The sequence below is a fragment of the Macaca fascicularis genome, chromosome 5, assembly GCF_037993035.2.
Source record: "Macaca fascicularis isolate 582-1 chromosome 5, T2T-MFA8v1.1".
Classification (NCBI taxonomy): Eukaryota; Metazoa; Chordata; class Mammalia; order Primates; family Cercopithecidae; genus Macaca; species Macaca fascicularis.
Genome location: NC_088379.1, coordinates 118,550,195 through 118,573,124, shown reverse-complemented (window position 1 = coordinate 118,573,124; position 22,930 = coordinate 118,550,195). Strand labels below are relative to the sequence as shown.

The window sequence follows — 22,930 nt, the reverse complement described above, 5'->3', positions numbered from 1 at the left end:
AGAAAAGTCTCTGAGAGAAAGTGACTTGTAAACTGAGAAGATCTGAGCTGTAAATAGAAATTATCTAAATGAAAAGGAAGGTGTAAGTGGGAGTTAAAGAATCATTTGAGCAAAAACAACAGCACTGGAGAATGCCCTCTGGTGGAAAAGACCATGACATTGGCAGAACTGAGATGAGGCCCACATAGTTGAATGGTAGCTTCCAGCCAGGCCTGCAGTAGTGACTCCATCCTAGGCCTAAAAGTTTCAGGAAGCATGCTTATCCATAGACTATCAGTGTCCCATGTAGGTATCTGTTACTGACCAAATGTTTGCATCCCTGCAAAATGTACATGTTGAAATTCAAACCCCCAATGTGATGGTGTTGGGAGACAAGACCTTTGGGAAGTATATTAGTCAGAGTTCTCTAGAGAAATAGAACAAATAGGATATATAAATAGATGAGGGGATTTATTATAGAAATTGGCTCATACTACTGCAGAGGCTGAGAAGTCCCACAATAAAACATCTGCAAACTGGAGAACCAAGAAAGCTGGTGGTGTAATTCAGGCTGAGGCCAAAGGCCTGAGACTCCAAGAACCAGAGAGAGGGTGGAGGGGCTGGTGTAAACCCTGGATTCTGAAGGCCTAGAACTGGAAAGTCTGATGTCTGAGGGCAGGAAGAGATGGATGTCCCAACTGAAAAAGACAGAGAATTCATCCTTCATCTCTCTTTTTGTTCTATCTGCACCTTCAGTGGAGTAGATGGTGCTAGCCCACATCAGTGAGAGTGAATCTTCTTTACTCAGTGGACTGATTCAAATGCTTATCTCTTCCAAGAAACATTCTCACAGACACACTCAGAAATAATGTTTTACCAGCTATCTCGGTATTCCTTAACCCAGTCAAGCTGACACATAAAATTAACTATCAGAGGAGGTAATTAGGTCATAAGGGTGGACTGCTCATGAATGAGATTAGTGCCCTCAAGCAGAAACAGAAGAAAGATTATTTGTTTCTCAGCCATGTGAAGATGCAATGAGAAGACAGTCATCTACAAACCAGAAAGTGGGCCTGGGCCCTCACCAGACACTGACTCTGCCTGCACTTTGATCTTGGACTTTCCAGTCCTCAAACCTATGAGAAATAAATGTTTGTTGTTTAAGCTACCCAGTCTATAGTATTCTGTTACAGCAGCCTAAACTAATACAGTACCGACGTGTCATACCTAATCATAATTATATAGCTTGTGAACCGTGTAGTAAGATGGCCCTGTTAGCTTATGGAAAATATTTCCTAAAACTAGGATGTTATATACTGGTCATATGGCTAAAAAGGGGCGGATTTTGCAACCATGTAACATACTTCCTCTGAAGTTTCAGGGAATATGTTTGGAGATAGAAGAACCAGTCTTATGCCTAGGCAAGAAGAATTCCATGACCACAAGACTGAGCCCATCTCCCACGAAGAGCTGGAGAGATTTGAGCAGCCACACCCAGCAACATCCTCAGCCTGATATCACCAGTTGTCCCTTGGTAAAAGTATATCATGTGTGCTTATTGCAGCACATTTAAATGAAAACAGAGGGGGACATGGGAAGATGCCAGAGTTGAAGGGAGTAAAGAGCTCAATAGGCCACGTTAAGGATTCAGGATTTAGACCTAAAAGCCATCAAAGCCATTTAATGGTTTAAAGAGAGAAGTGAAATGATAAAATCTGAAGTTTTTGTAAAGAGCATTCCTTATAAAGCGTTACTGGATGGGAACTAAGCAGAGAATGGATGTGATGAGAGGTATCTAAAAGTCTATAACAGCAGTCCTGGAGAGAGAAGATGATGAGGGGTGGACAAATGCATTAGTCTGTCACCACTAAAAATGTTATATTCACAAGTCCTAGGAGGAAGTGAGAAACAAGAAGAGGACAGTGGGAAGGCATCTTGCCCAAACAGAGACTTCATCATCACAAAAGTCTCACATGGGGAAGGGCTCTCAAAGAAAAATTTGTGAAATTCATTTCATTTGACAAAGGAGGGAACAAGACCCAAAACGATTAGGGACTGCTCTCAAGCTAGCACAACTAGTTAGCATAGGGAAGACAGGACGCAGCACTCACGCCACCTCACTAAGTAGCCTTTACACCATGGTCATCTTCACACGGATGAGCTTTAAAAGCTGGCATTACATCTTACCTGCTATGATTTGAAATTAAGGAGCCATAAATTCTTGCTTAAGATGTAAGAAACCAGAGAGAAACGAGTCCACTAAACAACTACTCCCCTCAGTGAATGATTAAGGGAGGAAAGACCTTTGTGTCTGATGTATATATGGAGCGTGGCCTTCCTGAATTGCAACCAACTCAATCAAGGCTTCACTGAGATGGATTTTAAAGAAGCAGCAGCAGCAATTGGTTAGGGACTGCTTGTTTTCGCTTTACGCCAGTCCAACATAAGGTTTACCAAAGGTAACTTGGTTGCAAAATTTACCCTGTCCAATCTAAAAAGAGAACTTTTGGAAATCATGACATACAATTTTAGCACCTCACTTCACCTGAGACAAATACTAAATTTAGCCTAGTGATTAATTATGTCTTCTTTTACATAAATATCAGCAACAATATTTTAGATGAAATGTAGAATTTCACAGAAGAATAACAAAATGTGGGTGAGCTCACCATGTACATGTTCCCGGCTAGGTCAGTTTTTTAGGACGCATTATCATCTGCTTGCTCTACTATACATTCAGTCTCTAGTGATATTAGTTCTTGAAAATAGCTGTTATAATTGGGTTTTCCTGTAAATGCAAATAAATAGCACATTGGGGCAGGTCATGTCCTTGAAACACATATTTTTTTCAGGGGCAACTTAATTTTATTACTGTAAACATTTTCTATCTTAAACCAGCTTAAAAATAAGTTACGGCAAATTTTTTTCTTTTAACAATGAAGAAAAAGTCTGGGCCCATTGATAAAAAGTCAACAAATAACCTAGGGCCTCCATATTTAAGTCCATTATAAATGTAAATCATATTTTAAAAGATATGTACCCATGGTGGTGGTGAAATTTACAAGAACACAAAGAATCCCAATGTTAGAAGGTAACTTAGAAACCATTGCATCCAGCTCCTACCTCTTAGTAAGTAAGAAAATTGGAACCCCTAGGCTATGTTACCTACTCAAGGTTGCATATACCTTTGAACTAAATTCTCAGTTTTCTTATTCCTAATCCAGTGTTAATATATTCTAGTGGGGTGTCTTTTGGCTAAAATGAATTCAGGAGCCCCCACTCCTCAGCAAACACATAGGCCCAGCAATTGCTCGGTGCTCTGAGGAAAAAAATACATAAATCATTATCTACGAGGCAGAAATGTTTCAGATGCTTCAGGCATTACAAGTAGAAAGCTGAATAAGAGAAAACGATTTTTTGTTGTTATTGTGGTTTTGCAAAATGCTGCAAAATACCACAAGTTAAGATCAAGGGTTTGTATAATAAAATCTAAGTAGAAGAAGGCAAAAGAGGATTAACTTGGAGATGAGCCTGTTTTTCACATTACCCTTTGCCAGAGAAACTCAAGAATGGTGGAAACCAATGATAATATGAACATTAAAGCTTCAAGGAGCCTTTAAATAAATAGCTATAGTAAAAAAAAAAAAAAATAGATGGCAAAGGAAGTCAGTTTGCTATCTTTATCACTCTTGTGAATTAATTATTAATGACTGACCACTACAATTCCTTCCATTTAGGAAAAAAAAAATAACAGAAAGAGTGTATTACCTATTAGTGTTCTCTAACTTCTAATCTCCAACTTCTACCTACCATCCAGTCAGGAATGGTGGCATTCTAATTACCTATTACCTCACAAAATACCTCACAAACTTACTGTCTTAAACTAATATTATTTTTCTCACAAATTTGTGAGTCGGGGATTAAGGAAGGGCTCACCTGGCTGATTCATTCTGTTACATGCAGTGTCAGCTGGGGCAGCTCAGGCTGGAGGATCTACTCCTACCATGGCATCCTTACTCACATACTTGATTTCTTGGTGCTTGGTGCTCTCTCTCTTTCCATGTGGCACTTCATTCTTCAAGGCCTCTCCCCATGGCTTGGGTTTTCACTGTATGGTGATTTGAATGTAGTTGTATTCTTTTATTACAGTTGGCTTCCTAGAGGCCAGGAAATGGCAAGTGCCTATCCAATTAAGGGCTCTGCCATATTTTATTGGTCAAAGCAGTCACAGGGCCCTTCCGGGTTTAAGGGGTGAAGAAATCGACTCCGCCTCTTGTTGAGAGGTAGGTGGAAAGGTCACACTGCTGTAGAGCATATGGAAGGGGAGCCATCTTGGAAAATGTACTAGGCCACAGATGGCCAGTAAGTAAAGTAGGCCAGAGAGAGAGAAAGCAGACAGGCTGACTTTGCATACTATACTAGGGGGTCTTTTCCCAAAGGAACAGACTCTGCTAGCCAGAACTGCAGTGTTCTGCATTCCCTTTATTCATTTAAAAAAAAAAAATTATCAATGAATTTCTGAAATGATTACATATTACTGGGTCAAACTCTATTATTTCCTCTCAAAGAAAAGTCTTTGTTGATCTTCGCAGATGAGTTTCATGTATCCTGCTTTCTGAATGTGAGCCACTGTCTAATCAATTCACCGGAATTCTTTCATATTAAACTACAGTGCAGCTTTTTTTGAACTTTCTCTCTTTAGCCTCTCTCTTTGCACTCTCCTTGGCCCCTCCTCTTCTACATAACATCTATATGACCTCCTAACAGCCTTAAATTCTATACAAAAAAAGATAATTAAAAAACAAGCTTAAAAATGAAACAAAAATATATCATAACTTAGAACTGATTTGAACTAATGTCTATAAAGGGACACATGTAGTGCAAGCATATTTATTCTTTGTTAGCTTCAAACTCTATACTAGGAAAATGATTAAACACATAATAGAGTTGGAAGAAAGTTTATTAACTTGTTAACAACCTGCTACTGCAGTCTAGAATTTAGTCTTTATTTCTGATTTACATAAATATTGGATATTTTTTGGGCTGGGCCTTAACAAAACCTACATATCTGATAAATTCCCTTGTTCTTTTCTATTTAGGCCTTATTCATGTTTCTGGCTTACAGTAACACCAGAATAGAAAATATCTACTTTAATTATTTAATCTGCTTAACTACCAAGAACAAATTGTGACTTGGGCCTTGATAATGTGGTGATAATCAGACCTGGAGAGTATCCAAATTCAAGTAGGAAAAACAATCCTCCTCAAGAAATTTCATCAAGTCCTACACAAAAAAACTTAGGAACCAAAGTATGGTCAATCCTTCTATTTTGGTCACATTGACTATACAAATTACTACATAGTATCTGCTTGCCAGTTTATCTTGCATAAGTGTCAAAAAATAACTTTTGCAAGCCTGTTAATTTGCAAAAACGTTTAGAGTACAACAATAATAATACATTTAATGCTATACAGATTGAAATTGATGAAAGCAACTAAGTATATTAGTATTTCACAAATCTAATCAGTTGAGACCCAGAATATTAATGCCACACTTAGACCTTAAGCTGTTCTAATTAAAACTGTAGAAATCTAAGTAAAAATTTAGTTAAGTCCATTGATTTACAACATTTTCAATTTTACTTATGCCTAACCAAGTATAAGAGTATCTCCTGGGCCCATAAATCTGTCAGCCTAGAAAGTGTTGAACTGTGAAGGAACTGAGATCTTATCCTATTTGCAAGCTAACAAGTTAGTTTGCTACAATCTCATAGATTGTGGTAGAAGATATGAGACTCCCAGGTCAGAAACAAAGAGCTGTTATTATTATATACCACTGCAAGCAACAGTAGCATCAGCATATTTGTGTCAGTTTCCCTTCTCCCAATTAAAGTAATGTGTACAGGCTAGATAGATGCCAGTACACTCAGCAGGCTGTGTACCAGAGAGAAACCCTGAGTTTAAGAAGCCTGAATCTTTTATCATGGGCAATAAGTATGTATGTACTTTGCTCCAGAGGGAACCTTTATCTTTATTATACTGGCTAGTAAGCATGCCAGCCTTTTGCTTCTCTGTGCTGCTTGCTATACCAACATCTTTGAAAAAAATAATCTAGAACAAAGACAGTCAGTGCCTCTGCTTACAAGATGTACAGAAATGCAAGAAATCTACAGAACATTATCTCAACAGAAAGTTTCAAAAAATACAGGTTTTTTTGCAGTTGAGGCACAAAGTGTGAATTTGTCCTTTGTCACAGTCTAAATTTAAGTGAAAACTAGATGAATTTTCCCTCGAATTTCCTGCAGGCATACATATCTGTGTAGTAAGATGTAAGTTAGCTTAATTATAAACATTTGGAAGATTATCTGTAGTCTTACCCAAATCACTATGGTATACAATCAGAAGCAATGGCTGAAGGTCAACACACACAGATTTTAAGCCCCATGCTGTCCTTAACTGACAACAGGACTCACAACAAATCATATAACTTACTTGGTCCTCAGTTTCTGTATCTCTTCAAATGTGTGATTACTCTCTAATTTTTTTCCTAGATAATTTTCTTTTTTGTTTGTTTCAAGTCCTGGATGTGGCATCCAAACTCTCAGATAATTTTCTACATTTTTTTTTTACTACTAAAAGTCCTTGAATGTATGAAGCTACATTTCAAAGTGGAAAAAATGACTCAAAGAGAGTTTTAAGGAGCAGATTAAATGGCCAATGATTCAATATCAGGCAAAATGTAATGTAGCTGTCTTTGTTTTCAATTCCCTTTTCTTTTTCCACTAGAAAACACAGACATTGGAAGACATATGAGACTACGGTACCTAATTTTCTCAAGGTCAACAAATAGAGTTGAAAAATAATGAAGGAACAAAGAAATACTGACAGTAATTATGCAAATTATTTAGACCTGCAAAACAGTTTTGGCAGTTGTACAAATGCTATGGCATTTTACCCATTAATTTGGACAGAAATTTTAAAAATCTATGTTTGAACCTCTAGTAACTTTTCCCTTTCCTCTTTTCAATTTCTTACATCCAGTAAATAAAACATTTTGTTTTTTCTTTGGAAATACATCTTAGGTATTCCTTCCATTCTCTATTGCTCCATCCCTTTTTATCTTCTATCTGAATTATTTTAATCAACAGGATTTACTATCTCCCTGTCTTCATGTTTTCTCCTCCAATCTTATTTCCAGACAGTTGTATTTTTATTCTTCATAAAAAAAGTTTTTAGTCTTCAGTATCTTCAGAATAAAGGTGAAACATTTCCAACTATTGCCCAAATGCATCTACACATTCCTGCCTTCAAGCATTTTACTCAATTATCTATAAAAGGAGATGGATAAATCAAAATACAATATGATCAAATTTTTATTAAGGATGAGTTACGAGAACTTCTAAGAGGAGCATCAAATCCTATTTTCCTGGGCTGGTGAAAAATTTCCAGATTAAAAAATACCTATTTTGGCCGGGCATGGTGGTTCATGCCTGTAATCCCAGAACTTTGGGAGGCCGAGGCAGGTGGATCACGAGGTCAGGAGATCAAGACCATCCTGGCTAACATGGTGAAACCCTGTCTCTACTTAATATACAAAAAATTAGCTGGGCGTGGTGGCGGGCGCCTGTAGTCCCAGCTACTCGGGAGGCTGAGGCAGAAGAATGGCGGGAACCCGGGAGGCTGAGATCATGCCGCTGCACTCCAGCCTGGGAGACACAGCAAGATTCCATCTCAAAAAAAACAAAACAAAAAAAATTACCTATTTTATTTTCTTTCATCTCCCTAAAACCTACCCACCTCAAATCCCAAACTGACCATGAAGCTTTTTCTAAAAATGACAAACTACATAAAACTTTCCTTCTCTTTTGATCACTATGCCACTTCCTGTCTATATTAATCACACAAGCTAGTTCTCACTAACTGCTTAATATGCATCTGTATTTTCTTTCCAACTGGATAAATCCAGAACACTCCCTTCCCAACCCACCTGCAGCACACACCAAAAAAAAAAAAAAAAATACCTTTTGATACAGATCATTTTATTCTGAGTGAAAGCCACGCTTGGTATCTGTTATTTCTTCCACAGACTCATAACATCTAGAATAGTAGAAAAGCCTATTTTTAAGAAAAAAAGTTAAAAAAAGGAAGGTAGATGTCAACCCAACTTAGAAAAACGATGAGGTTCTCAAGGTTTGAACACAAAGTTTGTTCCTAGAAATTTTATTATATATGGCTTGAGTTCCTAGATAGCCAACAAAAACATTTGTTCTCTGTAAAACAGTTTTCAATTATATCTAATCATTATTAACTACACTTAATGAATAATAATTATTATATCTATTTAATAATGTCTAAACTGTTGTTTTAAACATTTCTTCCATAGGAAAATGAATTTCATACTCCAGTAGCATTACCAAACTGCATTTCCCCATCATGGTAGCCTAAGCCAGGAAGTGGAGAAAAGAGAAGGATGTCATTAATTGGAAAAGAATCAGGTAATTTACTCATTCTCTACATTTTCCCAGAAAGATTGTCAATATTTCTTCAGCAAACATTATTATGCACCTGCTAAGCGCCAGCTTCTCTTCTCCTTTCTACAGATAAAAACATAATTTAGACATGATTCTTGCCCTCAAGGACATGCATAAAAAGGTACTCTCTTCTCCCTGGAAAATGTGTTCCCACTTTCACTTAAACCTAGGACAGTTAAAACCACCCCCAGGAGGTTTCTTTATATTGGCTGCAGTCTTTTCTCATGAATATTTTCTTTCCAGTAATGCTAGTCACAAAGCAGACAGTGTGTATTTCTTGATCAATTGAATAGATTGCGGATAAATCAAGATTACTAGATTATTAGTTTAATTGAAAAACTACATCAGGTTATAAGCTAAATAAAAATACAAACAAACAGCAGATTTCTCTTTTTTGACAATCTAAGGAACACTCATGACCCAGTAAAAAGTTATCTTGATTTCCCCTCTTGACATAATTACCATCCTTAAGGTGCTCCTATCAAGGTTCCTATCTCAAACTATCTTCAAGGTATTCCTTTTCCAATATTTAACCCAGGTCTTCCTGGGAGTCAAAGCTTCTTCCTCTTGAACTTTTTAGGTAATTCCCAGCAAATTACTCATTCTATTCCATTAGCTAACTGGGCATGGCAACATACAGAAAAATGAAGCAAGCAGGAAAAGAGCAGATCTACACACTGGGTCTGGAAACCTGGCTGGCAGTGGAGGCTCAGCCAGCAAGCCAAGACACATTGTTCAAGATAGTTAAGACAGCTCTACCTATAATTCAGAGAGCCAGGCATCTGTGTAGGAGTGAGACAATGTAGAAGGAGAGAAGCAAGGCAGGTGATTGCTGGAGGTTGTCAATATGGGGGTCAACTGCTAGTAACAAAGGGGCAGTTAGATCACTTAAATAGAAACTATCCATTTGTTATTTATCATAAAGAGTCACATACATGGATGGGATTCTTTATAATATTGGATAAGGGCAGTAATAAAAGTGACAAATTCCATCTGAGCAACTTGCAGTTTAGATACTTTATACACACACACACACACACACACACACACACACTTCTTTCTCAAATTGTAACTATTATAAGAGAAATAAATCTCTTTTCTCCAAAACTATAACTAGGCATGTGATAATAACACGAACTTAGCATTTGATGTGTGAGGAGTTTGGTTTGGTTTTGAGTATTTCTGGGTTTCCTAGATTAAATTCCCTAGAGAGCGCTTTTCCCCTATCATGCCATTACAGACTTCCAGCTTTTTTCTCTGCTTTATTGGAGAAATAGAACATGAGAATCCCATTCCTGGATCAACCACTAATTGGATTATAACCATTTTCCTGCATTTCAGTGTCTTAATTTCTAAAATAAGAAGGTTACCCTACAGTTAAAACTTCTGAGGTTGTTGTCCTGGTACACACTCAGCCATTCTGTCCTCATGTAATATGAAATAGAGATGCTATCCTATGCTACACTGGTGGCAACATGGTATTCCTTGGATCCCTATTTATCAAGTTCCTAAGGCCAAATAATATGTAGTTTTGCAAATACAGGAGAGAGACCATTTAATTTTTCTCAAGTGTAATCCAACTTAAACGGCCGAATGTGGACAAATGGTGTAGTGCTTGTGATTCCACATGGACGCACATGCTTTTCCTGATACTGGAAGCTATTTTATGATATAGCGAATGTCAGCTGGAGCTTCTAAAGCTCACTCTAAAATTGGATTTCTCTAGAAAAACTCTGTTTTCCTGGGTAGAAGAATGTTTCATCTAAAAGCTTGATAGCAGATATTTTCAGAAAAGATTTATCTACAAGCACTTGAGTGAGTATTCTAACTCAGCCTAGGAGCCCTATCCTATCGGGGGAAAACACTACAGGGTGACTGTCTCTTTGAATAATAAATTTTAAAAATACAAGTCATTTAATTGTAAAAGAGTACTTTCCTTCTCTCTAAAGTGATTTTTTTTTTTTTTTTTTTTTTTGAGACGGAGTCTCGCTCTGTTGCCCAGGCTGGAGTGCAGTGGCCGGATCTTGGCTCACTGCAAGCTCCGCCTCCCGGGTTCACGCCATTCTCCTGCCTCAGCCTCCCGAGTAGCTGGGACTACAGGGCCCGCCACCTTGCCCGGCTAGTTTTTTGTATTTTTTTTTTTAGTAGAGATGGGGTTTCACTGTGTTAGCCAGGATGGTCTCGATCTGCTGACCTTGTGATCCGCCTGTCTCTGCCTCCCGAAGTGCTGGGATTACAGGCTTGAGCCACCGCGCCCAGCCTCCCTAAACTGATTTTTAAATCTTTCACTGGTATCACTGACTTTGAATAACAGAAGTAGCTGCTTTTGGGCAATACCTCAAAGTCATGTTACAGCCTTACTCATTGCTAAGTGAAAGATTTGAGGACCATATAATCATTCCTGAGACTCTGTTTCCAGAGTCCCTACACCAACAGTATCAGACTCAGAAGTTTAAGGGTTTACACTCTCAGCATGGAATCCCCCTGTAATAACAGTTAAAAGGGTGAAGGTGGGAATGAAGAACACCGGGCACTGGAAAAGGACTCAGAGGCAAGACAGTATCCACTGCCTCACATTCTGTATTTTTAACCCATGCCCTTCCTTGACTCTCTACACAGTTCGTGCCCCAGGTCTGGGACAAGGCCATCTAACAACAGCTTTTCTATATTAGAAACCAATTCAAAAATTAGATCAACAAAAGAAGACATGAATCCAAAACATTCTATATCTCTTTCTTCCTCAAAAAACAAACAGGCTTATGATTTAAGTTGCATATATTTTTCAAACAGTGTGTACAGCCTTAGAGTGGTACAGTAAATAGAACTGTTCATTAGAGTCAAAATAATGCTTTGGTTCATTTGTGCTAGCATTAGCATTCCTGTCAAGGATTTTGGGGATGTTTGGGTTTGAGAAGTTCTTTATGTCTAAAGTACTCAATTGGGCTCATCGATTAAGGTATAACTTGACCGCACAGTAATTACATCTAATTATGATTACCTCAAAACACACTATGATTAACTTGAGTGAATACAAATGTCTTGTTTTAGAAAGGAAAAAGACGGAAAGAAAGAAGAAAAGCACACATAGAGTTTCCTGCAGGTTTTGCATACCCTTGCATTTGATATTAAGAATTTCTCTGTTTTATTCATTGTGTGTTCTCCATTTACTAAATAATAGGAGAAGGGGTGTTCAGATGGGATTTCTCAATTCTTGTTTAATGAGAAGCTTCTCCTAGCTACCTCCTGCTGAACCCTGCAGTTACATCTGTCCCATCCTGATAACAAAAGAACAAAAGAACAAACCACTGGTCTACTTAAGGTTTCATCAGTGATAACACTAAGTCATCAAGTCAAACAAGAATACCAAAAAAAATAGAAATGGGGTGGGAGGGAGGGAGATGAAATAATATCTTTACTTCAATTATACTTCCATGATTGAGTAAACCTCATTTTAAGTGCCTCTATCCCTTAGGAAGAAGTTTAGAGTCAAATCATCTCAGCTTACTAATAAGCAAGAAGTCAGCCCATCTGCCCATTATCCTGCAACAGTCCCCAAGGCATCCTCTCTGTCCTTAAATAAATAGATCTAAGGCAAGATGAATGAATGGTTCAGGGAAAGATAAATATCTCCAGAAAAATGCAATAAAGAGAAATTTTGAGCCAATTAATAAATTATTATAAAAGTAATTTTTTTCTAATGCATCTTAATAGGAGTCTCACAGATACTAATGTTGTATAGCTCTTCCCTCTGTTTGTTTTAAATTAAAATTTGTAATATATTTTAAAGAGTTTTTGGCAAACTTCAAATTAGAGTCACAAAGCTGGCAGACAATTCCAGTCAGCTGTTAAGTATTTTTCAAGCAAGCAAATATCTTAAATCTTAAAGAAAAATGACCATTCATTATCTTAGTGAAGCTTTCCAGGATGGTAATTTTACTATTCTCTTTGTCTCTCATAATGTCTATCACACTGATGGTCCACCAAAAAGTCTTTTTGCTTTCACCAAGCCCATTTTTCTTCCATCTCAATATAAAGCGGAAATGATCAACATCCCCCTCACTTAAAAATCTTTTCCCATTCTTAAAAGTGTCTATACAAGTCAGTTTTCAGCTCATCTTTTGAAATGTTTTAAACCTGTACTCATCTATGGCTTCCTTTTCCTTTCTTTCCTATTATTTGTATTATTTTTTAACATTCTTTAGTTTTACCTTTTAGTTCTTAAAGTACCTTGGCCATTCCCAACATAGAAATAATATAAGCCACACTCATCATGATGCAGATTTTTTTTTAAACAATGGCAGTGAATTACTGACCCATATTCAGCTTGTAACAGACTTTTCCTGCTCTTTTCCTCCATTTCTCGCACTGAGTCCAATCCCTTATTTACATTACAAAAGGCATCGTACTTTTCTGTATGGGATTTTTATTCTCTGCGTTTAAAACTACTTTACTTTTATTTCTATCTTTTGATATCTTGCCTAATTTGAGCATCAAGGACAAATCTGACAGACATATTCTAGACTCCTAATCAATCATGTAGTCCCAAACCAGTCCTGTTGTTTGAAATCTCATCAGTATGGAATTGAGCTGCGGAAAATTAGGTAGGTTCTTGTGTCAAACATTCTCCTTGTTAAACAGTTCATCCAGGTTAGAGATGATCACCTTGTTTAAGAAGATATCAAGTGAGTCACACATAAGATGTTTCATTCTCTAAATGGTTGAGCCTTCCCTAATATATTAGTTGATTTTTTTTACTGTTATATAAACAATTGACTCTTTTCTGATTTTGTGTTAGTTCTACAGATGAAACACATGCTTCATTTTCAATATTACCTTTCTATACACTATTATTTTATTGCCCTTTCATGGTATTTATAATTCACATAGTACACAAGATTTTTAATTTACATTTTTGTTTTAGATAATAAATATAATTATTAACTTTTCATGTGGAAAACTGTATCTTATTAGCAAGTAAATTAAAAAGTAAAGCAGATGATACATTTCAATGTCAAATAGAACAACAAGAACCACGTAAAATTGCATGGATGTTAATCAAATGACCAGGTATTGATGTTTTATTGTTTCTCTCACAGAATTTAAGAAAAGGTCAACAGACATCCCCATAACTGTACCTCTTTAATCTGCCAGGGCATTTTGAGAGTGGTGTTTTTGGCCGTCAAGATAAGTCAGTCATTCTGAGGCGTGGATGGACAGAGAGCAAGCACTGGCAAGAACAAGAACAGGTGAACAGGTCGGGCTCTCTCTGTGGGTATAAACTCTGAGCAGTTCACTTCAACTCATTGGACCTTGGTGGGCCTCATACCCACTAATTACTGTCGTTTCTTAAGCCCTCAAGGTTCATTATTTTAAAGAACTCCTGCCACATTCATTTATAGCTATCTTTTAAAAATACCCAAATCTGGCTAGGCAGTGGCTCATGCCTGTAATCCCAGCACTTTGGGAGGATGAGGTGGGAGGATTGCTTTAGACCAGCATGGGCAACACAGCAAGACCCCATCTCTACAAAAAAATTAATAAATAAATAAAAATTAGCTAGGTGAAGTGGGGTGTGCCTATAGTTCCAGCTACTCAGGAGGCTGAGGCAGGAGAATTGCTGGAGCCCAGGAGTTAGAGGAGGTAGTGAGTTGTAATCATGCCACTGACTCCAGCCTGGATGACAGAATGCCCCGTTTCTAAAAAAAAAAAAAAAAATTCTCCTATCATGAGTCCTTCCTTTAGAATAATTTTGCTTTTTTAAATATTATTTTTCTAAGAATTAATAACAAGTCATATATAATCCACACTTACGTCATATGTTTAAACTGCCTGGAGTTTTTTCAGTTACTCTAAATCCAGCTTTTTATTTTAATCTTCTAAATCCACTCCATTGCATTGACACCAGATATGATCAGGTCTTTAGAAGCTGAGTTACACAAACAGAACACGTAGCAACATGTTATTCCAAGATATTAGCTTATATTAATATACAATGATTGAGTTGACTGAGTACTTCAATCCCCTACTTGAGGAGACTGTGTATATTGGGTTCACATACAGCAATATATAATGGAAGTAGGTGGTCTTCGGGGTATCTTTCCTGCAACCTGGGAGTTAGTGAATCATTTTTCCTCATTGTAGAAACTACACATTTTTCGTTGTCTCAAATAAAATCATTCTTCTCATTTATTTTAGATTTCTTATCCCAAAACCTGCTTCAAAGCAAACATGTTAGCTTGGTAGGACAAGGTCAATTTATAAATTAAGCCCCTAAACAAAATAAAGGACCTCTTTTACTTGAGTTGTTGCAAAATAAATCTCCAGCCTTCCTTCATACCTCCAAACATAATTGGCTTTTCCTCCTTTGTTCCACTGTGTCCTTAGAACATGTCTCTATTGTAGTGCTTATATACCATCCTGCAATTATTTAGTGTGTCAGCTTCCTGACTACATAGTAAACATCATGAAACAGTCACCTTTGCGTTTTATAATTTCCAGTGCCTAGCACAGTGCCTGCCACAAAATAGGTGCTTAATATGTTGCATGAACGGGAGATAACAAATGTTCTCTGCATTTTTCTAACTTGCTGTGTTCTGACTGACCTCTGCACAGTCTCACCTGTTTTCCCCTCTGTTTAGAACCACATTTGTTTAGCTACCTTCTACACCTCCACCAGGTCTCATTCCAAAGGTCATTACCTCTGAGAAGCCTCTGTCCCACTGGGTCAGGTGCTTGCCTACTCTGTGCTTTCATAGTATTTTATATTCCCCCATCATGGCACTTGCTGCACTCTATTACAGTTGCTTAATTGCTCACATCCCCTACTAGATACAAGTAAATGTGCAAATTGTTTACCTTTGCCACTAAGGCAAAATCCACAGTGTGTGTTAAATAAATGTTTGTTTGATGGATTATCATAGTCACCTATTTTAATAGCTTTACCAGAGTAGAAGAACATTTGAAATAAATAAATGGTGAAGTCAGGGGATCCACATTTTACACCATCTTATTTTGCTATCTTTAACGTAAACAAAATTATGTCACTATGTTACATAACCTGATAGTGTACTGTAAACAAAAAAATCAATCATTTCATCCAAAATCACCATTTTTAAATAAAGCCACTAGTCTCCTTCCTCTATATGACCTTTGTTTTTGAGAAAATTTCAACAAATAGATCGATTTCTATTTATTTTCTATTTATTTCTATTTATTTATATACCTCCCAATGAGGAGTTATGTTTAATTTTCTGCAAACAATAGGCCAGCAGGGCCTATTGTTATTTTATTTAAATATTTAAATTTGTGAACATGGAAGTGTGCCATAACATTCAATAGGGATAAAAGGAAATGGCTGTAAGACACCTGGAGACATGAGCTCTTCCTTAGCTCTTGGCAACCTAATATAATGCTGCAGTCTCCAGGGCAGAAGCATATGGTTCCACTCCAGTAATGGTGGCCCCAGGAAGAAGATAGACACTGAGCTCAGTAGAAGAGTTGCAGGTAAACAGGCAGAGATCAGTTCTGAACAATCAGCAAAAATACTCACAGAACACTCTTGGCTCAGACTGACGCCACAGTAACTTTATTGAAGCATAACCTGCCTTTACGGATTCATTCCAGGGATCTGGAGATACTTACAGACTAGAGTGATTTTCAAACACAGGAGAGAGAGTGTATATTCTGTAACTTGTGAGTTAGCGATGGTACTGAACTTCTGAATATACACAAATAATGAGTCATAACTTTATTAATCATCCCACCCAAAAAATATCAAAATTGTTTGTTTATTCACACACCATAGAGGGATTTGCATATGCAAGATAGGCCAAGTCAAAAGGAGATAATCACTTACTTTCCAAGATACCAAGGACAATGAAGAGGATGTATCACCATCCAGCTTCAAGCATGCACAGGTGTTCCCCATATCCAGCACACCATCTTCACTAAAACAGATGGATTCCTCCACTCTCATCCCAGCCCTTCTTTCTTTGTGTCCAATCTCCTGGAAAAGCAGCATAACTCTGGATCTCCCAGTTTCTCACCTCTCATCCCTTTAACCTTCTCCAGTCTGGCTTCCATCCCAACTACTGAAAAAAGCCACCATTTCCAAGGTTTCCAATAACCTCCTCTCAGCCAAATCAAATTGCTTCTTCCCTATACTAATCATTTTTTTATTTTTTTCCTTCAAAAGGCCAGTCAGCAGAGTTGACTATTATGAATAACTCCCTTCTTGATTACTCATCGTCCTGTACTCCCAGACATGATCCCATTCTCTCCAGCTACTTCAATCTATTCTCTTTGCATGCTATTAAATCTTTTCTATGTTGCACAGTTCAGCATTTGAGCCTTTTCTTACAAATAGTTGTCCTCAGAATTATCAATGCTCTCTGTCCACTGAAAATACCTCTGTAGGTCAAATTTTCCTACAAAACTTCAATCCAATGAAAGTTTTGATGTGATAAAAATCTCTGATGATCAGTTGTTGATCTCCAGTTAAAATGCTTTGTTGATATAGTTGAAGAGAAAAGAGTAGACACAGTTTCTGTTATCAAGGAATTTAAAATCATAGTTCTCTGGCACAGAAAGGATCTTCAGGATATATATCACAGCAATCTGTGGGCCGGATATGGCTTCGTTGTGTTTAGTTCAGTCCACATGGTTGGGGTTTGGGTTTTGCTAGAATTCACATTTAGAAGTCAGGAGATCTCATACAGAAATCTTCTTACTTCGTCTGAAAACTCAAATCTGTCAGTATTGTGCTCCCATTCTGACATGACAACAACAGATAGAGATAAGTTGCAGTGGTCTCCTTTAAACAGCGCATTTGCTTTCCACATATTGAGTCCCAAGTGTCCGTGGCCACATATTACGGCACTTGTGTTGTTTCCTTATAGTAAAGAGGGAAAATAAATGTACCATATACCCTTTGTCTATCGAGTGCCAAAGTGCAAAATGACCAAGAAACCAAGCAATTCTTGGGCCCACCCAGTTTCATTTATTTACTTAACCTGCTGTTTCTGTTTTACATTTTATAAACTAGAAAATTAAAATGCCCATGAAAGTGAAGTAATCTATGTAAGTTCACCTTTATATCATTGCCTACTTCTTAAAGTGACATAGCTATCAGGTATACCAACCATTCCTCTACCTTAGTTATACTACCCATACCTCTACATCTCTCAAGAGCTGCTTTTTCACAAAACAATTTCTGATCTCAGAGTGAGACCCCCTTCCCCTCCACCCTCAGATCTCCTTAGCAATTTAAATTTATAAATTTCACAGAGAAAAAGAGAGAGGTACTCATTAGCCATTCACAAGAAGCCAAGAAACATAATGTACAAAGCTAATTACAACTGCATATGGAGAGAGTTGCATTCATTTTGAAGGAATGAAGGCATGATCGAAGAGAAGCCTTAGAAAGTGTCACAGAGATTAATTTTTAGCAAGGTTTTGAATAGAAGAAACATTATGTGCCAGGAATTTGGAGTTTATCCATAAGGCACAAAGAGAAATGTACATTTGTTTGGACAAAGTAAAGAATACTAGTGGAGATGGGCCTACCAGGAAATAAATGTGTGTATTTATTAAAGGGAGTAACAGAAAAGAAATGGAATATGGGGACACTCAGGCAGATTCCCCAAATCCACATATACAACCTTTCTTCCTCTGTCACAATTTTTACATCACAATGTATGCATTGTGTGGGGTAAGGGGCATCATTTGTGAAGGTAGCCACCTTGTACATGTTACCTTGTTAAAAACAAAAGAGCAGCAACATGTTTAGAGTGATGTCTATAGATAGATCATTGCTGTTTAAGGAAAATTCAGGCAAGGGGGCAAAAAAGATCAATATGACCAACTAGAAGACTATTAAGGAGAACTTTGTATATGAATTATGGATGTAAGAATTAGAAAAAAAGATGATCATGTTCAGAACTTTAGCTTTTTTACAATTATAATAGAAAAGAAAACTCTAGGCCGGGCGCGGTGGCTCAAGCCTGTAGTCCCAGCACTTTGGGAGGCCGAGACGGGCGGATCACGAGGTCAGGAGATCAAGACCATCCTGGCTAACATGGTGAAACCCCGTCTCTACTAAAAAATACAAAAAACTAGCTGGGCGCGGTGGTGGGCGCCTGTAGTCCCAGCTACTCGGGAGGCTGAGGCAGGAGAATGGCGGGAACCCGGGAGGCGGAGCTTGCAGTGAGCCGAGATCCGGCCACTGCACTCCAGCCTGGGTGACAGGGCAAGACTCCGTCTCAAAAAAAAAAAAAAAAAAAAAGAAAGAAAAGAGAACTCTAAGAGTAATGAATCAATGGTATCCTACAAAAAGAGAGGCACCAAAAATACCATGAAATATTATATTTAAAAATTCACACATATAGGTAGTTACAATATGTAAAGATAGACCTCTTTTTATTTATCTAAAAGAAAACATATGATGGAAAAGATAAATATTTAAATAACACATTTTTTCTACTTTTCACCACTATCACAGGGCCTGAAATTTTGTGACTAACAAATGCGTAGAAACAATAACCTAAATTGTGCTATCTTCTAGCCTCAAACAATAATTCATATATGGCATTCCTTGTATGCTCTTTGTAAGTGGGAAGTAGAAGTGTATTTAAATTTGCATAATGCCTTTGGAGTCTTTAAGGAACGAGTTATACAGTCCTTACAAAGACACAAGGGAACGATTTGTCCTTAAGTACTTTGCAATTATCCTGCTGGCCACAGGCCATGTGACTCTTGCTTAGTTACAAAACTTCTGGCAGGTATAGTTTGTTATGAGGAGTATTCCCTTGAGAGTCTTGGATTTAAAAAAAAAAATAGTGTTTCATGTGTTTATTTTTGTAGATCAAGGAAAATTTTTTTTAATTGTTATTATACTTTAACTTCTAGGGAACGTGTGCACAGTGTGCAGGTTTGTTACATATGTATACATGTGCCATGTTGGTGTGCTGCCCCCATTACTCGTCATTTACAGTAGGTATAGCTCCTAATGCTATCCCTACCGCGTATCCCCACCCCATGACAGGCCCCACTGTGTGATGTTTCCCTTCCTGTGTCCAGTTGCTGTCATTGTTCAGTTCCCACCTATGAGTGAGAACATGTGGCATTTGGATTTTTGTCCTTGCAATAGTTTGCTCAGAATGATGGTTTCCAGCTTCATCCACATCCCTACAAAGGACATGAACTCATTCTTTTTTATGGCTGCATAGTATTCCATGGTGTATATGTGCCACATTTTCTCAACCAAGTCTATCATTGATGGACATTTGGGTTGGTTCCAAGTCTTTGCTATTGTGAATAGTGCCACAATAAATGTACGTGTGCATGTGTCTTTATAGCAGCATGACTTATAATCCTTTGGGCATATACCCAGTAATGGGATGGCTGGATCAAATGGTATTTCTAGTTCTAGATCAGATCAAGGAAAATTTTTGTATCCTTTAAAAATTTTTGTCTCTCTCAGTCCAATTGACAAACTAAGTAACTAGAGAGAGAAAAATTTTAATGAGGAAAAAGAAATCTAATATCCTAAAGTTCAGTAACAGGCTATTACCTGTGTCTATCTGAGAGAGTGACTAGTATACTAGTAATCTTTAGGAGCAAAATATTAACATATTCTATTCCTTATTAAACACTGCCTCTGTGATGGAGGAGCATACTCTTTTGATAAATATATAATTTCATGCTGTTAACAAATTAAGGAATTTATATATATATATTCTTTTTTGTTTTTTATTCTCTTTCTTGGTCTCTTTAAGCCTAATATGAGCATATGTGCTGTACTAATGAACTAGAATATGTGTAACATTACCATAATGGAAAGTTTAAATTGAAGTCTACCTTTCACACAAAACAAATTTTGTAAGCCCTAGGAAGAAAGGGACTTTATCTATTTCACTGTTGCCTTTCAAAATTATCTTCTCGTAGTGTAGAGGGGTCCCCAATAAGAATGTGTTCTTCAATGTGTTCCCCCCATCTGTGCATGTCTTCTACAGAAGGAGTTTTAAATAGATATGATTAAATCAAAAGAAATTATCTTCTCGTGAAGAAAATTCATTGATTATCTCTCAATTATTTATGAAGCATCCACTAAGTGTCAGGAACTGATTTAGGTGCTGTTGATGTTGCAATGAACAAAACAAAGACCCCGCTGTCATAGAGCATATGGTGTAGTGCATTAACATGAAGACAGAAAACAATTAAATAAATGAAGATGAAATGTTGCCGGTGGAGATACAGGCAACATATGATAAGCAGATAGTGATAGCAGAGGTGGTGCTATCTCAGATGTCGTGGTCAGACACAATGCCTCTGAGAAATGGTATTTGTTCAGGGACCTGAAAGGAATCAGAGAGTCAGCCACAAGCATATCTATATAGAGCATTTCAGGCAGAGTAGACCTCTCTGCACCAAAGACCTAAGGATAGAGCATGCATGATGGGCATGAGAAAGATGGAGGAGGCCAAGGGAATGGACTAGGGTGGGAGGTGGAGACAGATGGGGCTGAGGTAGCTGGGGCTGCTCATGCAGGGACAGAATCTGGCTGGGTTAGATCATTGGTGGGGAGTTTGTGAAATGAAATGAGGGCTTAATATCTAAGTACAGAAAAAATAATGTGAAATGTAAGATGTGATCTGATTTCACTATAATCTTTAGCCTATAATGATGAACTGGCTCACTTCTCTTTTCTCTCTCATTCATACTCAACCTATTTTTAAAATATTTTATTTCATTTTAAGTTCCAGGATACATGTGCAGGACATGTAGATTTGGTACATACATAAACATGTGCCCTGGTAGTTGGCTGCACCTATCAACCCATCACCTAGGTATTAGGTCGCACATGTATTAGCTATTTATCCTCATCATACTCAACCTATTTTTGACTATTAGACACTCCAGAGGTATGTATGTGCAATTTAAAAAAAAAAAATCAAACCAAACATTTAATACTTTGATAAAACCTCAATAATAGAGACATCTCCCCTTTTGCTGTAACTTCATTGTATTGATTGTGCTAACCTCTTGAAATTCAACAGCATTGCTCCCATCAGGATGATAAAACACAATGATGGGAATTTGGCTAATTTTTCAAGTCTCATCAGCGCATCACCCAGTCAATGAAAAGTGATATGAAGTCTCTGCTAAAAATAGTCCATGATTCTTATGACTCCAAATCTGCTGGCTTAAATTTTTCAAGGTAAGTGAATTAGAATGTCAGCAAGATTAATAGAATAGGTAGCAATTACATTTTTACTTTCTAAATTTCCCTATTATGGTAAGCTCTAAATGAATGAACTATACCATAAAATTCCATGTACACTCAGTGCCTAGTGGCAGGCAATGATCAAGTGCTTACAGGATGTGACTAAGATGCTAGACTTACCAAGAATGAGGCATTGGATAAATCTCTAAACTATTCTAAGTCACTGTGAAGGGTGAAGGGTTTGAACTAGAGCCCTGTCCAGTTGGAAAATGAGATTATCCTGGAATTGAGTACCAAATATGATATAGATAAGTAATGTCCAATTTCAGGAAGGGAAACTAGAATTGATTTTAATAGAAACAGTTTGCAATCTGGTAAAGGATGCATTTCATAAAAGATGGGAATTGTGTTGCTGAATTTGCTAAGAAATACTAGTCTCTACACTTATTTGTATTATCAAATACATATGTCCAGCAATACTCATTGGACAAATTGATAATTTGCCCAAATTTTCCTTCACAGGTAGGGTCTCTCTCTCTCTCTCTCTCTCTCTGTGTGTGTGTGTGTGTGTGTGTGTGTGTGTGTGTGTGTGTGTAGAAGCAAACTTGCTAGACCCCTAATCACCAAAGAATCCCCACATTTTTATGTCAAGGTTTACATATTAATATAAAATTACCCAAATGGAGGAAACATTTAAACCTCTGAAGGTTTAAAAAAGAGGGAAATGGATGATGAAGAAAGCCATCCTAGGACTGCCAGCTTCAAAGTGGGAAGCTCAAGGTAATGCTGTTTAAGCATTACTTTTGTTATTGTTAATATTTTAAAACATAGTTAATTCTTAAAACAATTTCATCTCTGTCTTCTTTCCATTTAGATTCCAAGCTCCTCAAAAGCTGTGCCTCAGATTACTTAATGCATATTTATATGTAACATGAATTAACTAACAAACACATAGAGAAGTACAGAGGTTTTCATAAATACACAATAAAGTATCTCATTCAATGAATCATAAATACTTGCATATATTTCAGAAGGTTATCTCCTTATAAAGACAGTGTCGGGGCTCAGAACACTACACCCCAAAATAAGGCTCTTTGGCATATATATACACACACGCACACACATATACTCATACATACATATATATATATGTGGAAAATTCTTACTTAAAGCCATATTGTCTTGAAACAAGAGTGGA

General features: G+C 37.2%; 1 protein-coding gene and 1 long non-coding RNA gene across 22 annotated transcripts in view; one reads left to right on the top strand and one right to left on the bottom strand.

The window, feature by feature from the left end:
* Positions 1–22,930, bottom strand: part of ANK2 (ankyrin 2) — a 571,823-nt gene that overhangs the window by 344,443 nt on the left and 204,450 nt on the right. The window lies entirely within an intron of this gene.
* On the top strand, positions 1,388–21,698 carry LOC102116266 (uncharacterized). The gene is made up of 4 exons (XR_010586958.2): positions 1,388–1,513; positions 8,363–8,474; positions 13,662–13,756; positions 21,566–21,698. It is a non-coding gene; the product is annotated as an uncharacterized lncRNA (long non-coding RNA).